The sequence below is a fragment of the Lasioglossum baleicum genome, unplaced genomic scaffold (assembly GCF_051020765.1).
Source record: "Lasioglossum baleicum unplaced genomic scaffold, iyLasBale1 scaffold2200, whole genome shotgun sequence".
Taxonomy (NCBI): domain Eukaryota; kingdom Metazoa; phylum Arthropoda; class Insecta; order Hymenoptera; family Halictidae; genus Lasioglossum; species Lasioglossum baleicum.
The window spans coordinates 13622-18339 of NW_027471259.1; the positions used below are offsets into that span (position 1 = coordinate 13622).

Here is a 4718-nt window from a genome sequence, read left to right on the forward strand (position 1 = left end):
AACATTTTTACCATCAACTGTTTCAATTTTATTTGCAATCATACAATGTTCCTTTTCTGCAACATTTCTATTCACTTGGTTTCTTTTCTATAGGCCAGTCGAAACATTTTTGTCGCCAGACTTATATCCTGCACAGCCACGACTGTAGATAAATTTTCTGTCCATCTCTGAATCTTGATGTGTTATATGACTTTCAGCTAGGAAAGTAGTTTTATTTCTTTCCTTCCCGTCGTTTTCTTCATAGTAAGAGTTGCCCTTTCAGTGCGATTGCACTTCATGCAGTACTTACACGGAGGAAATTGTTTTCTCTTTTCTAGCATTCTTTCTCCTTGTGACCAAGTTTGTTACAAAAGTTGCATTTCTTTTTTTCCCTGTTGTTTCCTGATTTATTTATTCTTTTCTTCATGTTTATGTTTCTTTTGTTTCTGATTTTTCTTCTTCTTCTTCTCGAAGACAGTTCTGAAGACAGGTTTTGGTTCCACTTGAGAGTTCTTCTATCTGGAGTGTTCGCTTCAATTTTTCCATGGTTTTGTCTTCTGGTCTTGACGAATCCCAAGCAGTACAAAAGTCCATATATTCTTCTAGTAATGCAGCCATGAATTTTCTCATAATCATCGTATTATCACTGTTGCTTTTACTGATTCTATTTAATCAATGTGATATATTTCGTAGATTAGCAAAGCTATTGAGACATTCTCGTCTTTTAATTGTCATACGAGTCATACTTACAATTGCAGAACTTTGTTAACCCTTTCGTTACGTTTTCGTTAAAAATGAAAGAAAGAAGAAAATGAACAATCGTAATATCGCGTGTGAAAATTCTTTTCGAAAAGAGTTAAACGCTTGCAATCCTTCGCGAAGAAAGCTAAGCAGAACAATAGCACTCGTTTTAATTTTTCGCACTATTTTGGTAGTCGGTGACTATAGTCAGCCATAGTAGCGAAAGGGTTAACGATTGATACCCTTGTTACTCAGTGTCTCTGCTAAAAACAGCAACAAGGGTGTCGTATACTTTCATTGCTGAATCTCATAACAAAATGTGTGCTTTTGCATTAACCCATTTGCATCATTAACCCCTTCCCGTACCATTTAGCTCGACGAAACTTGGACCCAAGTGGTAAGCGTCAAAGCAGACCAGACCAGACTTATGCTCGAGAACGATGCCGAAATGTCGAAAATTTGGCACTCCATGGTAAAATTGACTGTAAACTAACACTTCTAAACAAAGCTACATGGAATTTGTTTCTATAGTGACCTAAAGCTATCAGCTACCGAATCTGAAAAGAAAAGAATTCTAACACTAACAAAAGAATAACGAAATATAGCGCTACTTACTGGTACAAACCGAAATTACTTTCTTGCTAACCCAATATACCGCTTGGTCACAGTGAATCTCCAATTTCTTCCCACTTGATTTTTTTCTATGGTCAGCTGCAGTCAATAGCATATGCCGTTCCAATGCGAAATATGGAATATTTAAATGTTGTTACTAAATTATTATTATAACTATTGACTGCGGATAACTGCATAGAAAAAAATCCAAGTGGTGAGAAAACCGTGGTAACCAAGCAATAGGACCATAAGTGCCTCTCTAAAGGTTCTCTAAATCCATAAATCCATAAGTGTTCTGTAAATTACATGGTCTGTCTGTAAAGTGCTAATATAAGCTGTCACAAATGCACGTATTTTTTTGTCGTTGTAAATTGTAGACAGTTTGTAGATAAGTTTCTAGATGAATTTCTAGTAATGCAACATTTACTCGAGATTAATCATGCAAATGTAATTTCGAGTCTTAATAATAAACACAAGTTATTGTCAGCCATTTGCAATTTTCTCTTCTTTGCTATTGCTTTGATATATAAAGTGCTATTTGACTTAATTTTTTCAACATTTTTGAAAGGAATATATTTTTTTAAACTTCTTTTTTCGGAATTTTATAGAACACAGAAAACACGGTAGCTTTTTTTTTTTAACACGTATTTTAACACCCAAATATGGGTGACGCTTTTCTTATTCAAGTTAAATAGGATTTTCAATTGGATTTTTAAAAGGAATTTCATTTTAGATAAAATGTTACATTACTCTATGTCACATGGTATAGGTTAAAATATTGTAAACACATTTGAGGTGAGTTTGGACAATTTGAACAATAGGTCGTAGTTTTATGACATTTTTCCTCGCTTCTTTGCATTCAACACTTTGCCTATTCTTCTGGTAGAATAAGCCGCACGCCCTTCTTATAACCTTGTCCTGCTGATTCTTACGAATCAGTGATGTCAAATGATGTGACATTTTCATTGTTTTGTTTTAGTATTGTCGGGTGTAGTATTTTCCGAGGGCAACCATTCGGTAACGAAAAGATTCCGAAATTTTCTTATTTCTATTTTTCTATTTGCAGGTCTCTGGTATACGATATGTATACCTGTGTTTTTAAGTATTTATTTATCAATATGCATACATAACGAAGTTGACCCTTTGCACTCGGCGATCTTTTAGCTACAGAAGAGTAGAAATTCACAAATTCTCTGGTATAAAACTGATATTATTTTTTTCAGCGGTAAATAGACAGTCGTATAATAATTAACACGTAGAATTATTTGATTTCGATATTTCGAATATTGTTATATTGTCTTAAATTTCATATATTAATTAATATGAGCCTTCAAAATTTCATGGCGACCGATAGTCGCTAATCGAGTGCAAAGGGTTAACCATTTTAGTGCCAGCAGGCCCTCACTGTAATGGCGAAAAGTGCCAGAGCCGATATTTCGGCCCGCACCTTATAGCGCCATACTATTCGCATTGCGAGAGATCTCTATCTAAAAATAAATTTATAATATCACAAATATATTTATTATAACATAATTTTGTTTCAGCAATTTTACCTATAACAATTACTTGTTTCGGATGAGATAATCCGTCTTGCCTTGGAGTTATTTCTTCTTCCTTGTGCAATATTACTTATTTTGTTAAAAAATATATTGGAAATTTGAAGTATATACTTTGCAATAAACGGTCTATATAAAGTTGTGATAAAAAGATGCTTATACCTTTGCTATTTATGTAATTTTCGATGAATATAGAAAAACTAGCATCACCGTTTCATTCTCTATTTTCTCCTTAATACGCTGCTTTTTCAATTATGTAAATATTCCTTTTCCTTCGGTTCTTATTATTTTTGGTTTCTTCGAAATCCTAGTAAAATCGTAAAATTCGGCCGGTTATCTTCGCATAAGCACCTCTTTTTCGCCTGGCACTAAAACGGTTAACACTAGATTTACGGGGCCCGTGAATTTGGTCAATTTGACGGATGGGTTGCTTCAATTATACGATATTAACAGATTTAATTAACTTATATTAAGTCTGTTAATACTGCGATTCTTTTCAAATTAAGCCCATAATTTTTTTTTAAAAGAAAATATGTGCTTTTCTTTACCCTAAATCTGACGGGTGTCCGTAGAAATAGGTATACAAAAGAAACCCCCGTAAACCTAGTGTTAAAGAGGCGTGTTTAACCCTTTCGCTACGGACGGATTCTCCGCCGCGGTACTCTCGCAGTACGGCGCGTCGCAACGAAACAGTGCACGGCGCATGCGACCGATCGTCAGCGGTCGCGTCTATGCCTCATTGTAGCGCGTTGCTTGGCTGGTGCTTGCGATGAAAAAAATTGTTTCAAAACAGAGTATTTATAATTTATTAACATGCACAACTTTAATTACTGAGATCAAACGATGTTGCACAACATAATAATAGTAGCAAAGCTATACAGTTTTAAAAACGGGAGTGCTGAAATTATTGATGCTGTTTTGGCTTTGTAATATCTGTTTTTAATATCTGTTTATTTTCTGCTTTTTTGCGCATTTAAAATTTTCTTTGCATCTCTCAATGATAGGGGTTAAAAAAGTAAACAATTTTTAAGTTAAGAAAGAACTCCTTTATTACAAATTAGGTGATACTTTATAGATACAAAAATACAAAAATAAATACATTTATAGCATTTTTTATTTTCTTTCAACTTGTTTATTTTTTTTCAACCTACGTTCGATTACGCGACATCTTTAGCGGCAGCGACTATAGTTAACTTATCTTAAATAAGTATCGGTATTTCATTTTTATAGATATTTCAATATTCGTGAAGAGAATTTTTGAAGAATTTTAGAAGAATTTCACGCAACTACTCAGACTCTGGTGACAACCACTGATAACTGCAGAGCTACCGAAGTAAGCAAGCGTTGCCAGATGAACGCGCAACTTATCATTTGGAGTACGCCGATCACAGAGCCTTCGAAAGAATGCGGCGGGGTGAACGTGTTAAATATATGAAATTTAAGAAAAAGCAAGAGAAAATAATAAGAAAACAAAAGAGAATTGTGCCAACAACACGCGGAGTTCCCAAGCGGTCACCCATCTAAGTACTATCCGCGCCCAACGCAGCTTAACTTTGGTGATCGGACGAGAACCAGTGCTTTCTACGTAGTATGGTCGTTGGCGTATGTATTAATATTGCGTGATTAATTTAATCGAAATGTCGAACACATGGATTCGCTAAAATGATACTGTAGCTTTCAAAGATGGCCCTTATTTTACTAATTAATGAATTACTTTGTTATATATATAGGAAGTGGAGCATTTACCAAAAAGTTCGGAGAAACTTTGAAACTTAATTCTCTCTGATAGTGAGTACGTGAACGGTGATCGCCACTATGTAGTAAGAGAAA

General features: G+C 34.6%; 1 non-coding gene across 1 annotated transcript; it reads right to left on the reverse strand.

Moving 5' to 3' along the window:
- Positions 1-4371: 4371 nt before the first annotated feature.
- On the reverse strand, positions 4372-4490 carry LOC143221307 (5S ribosomal RNA). The gene has a single exon (XR_013011756.1). It is a non-coding gene; the product is annotated as a 5S ribosomal RNA (ribosomal RNA).
- Positions 4491-4718: the final 228 nt, after the last annotated feature.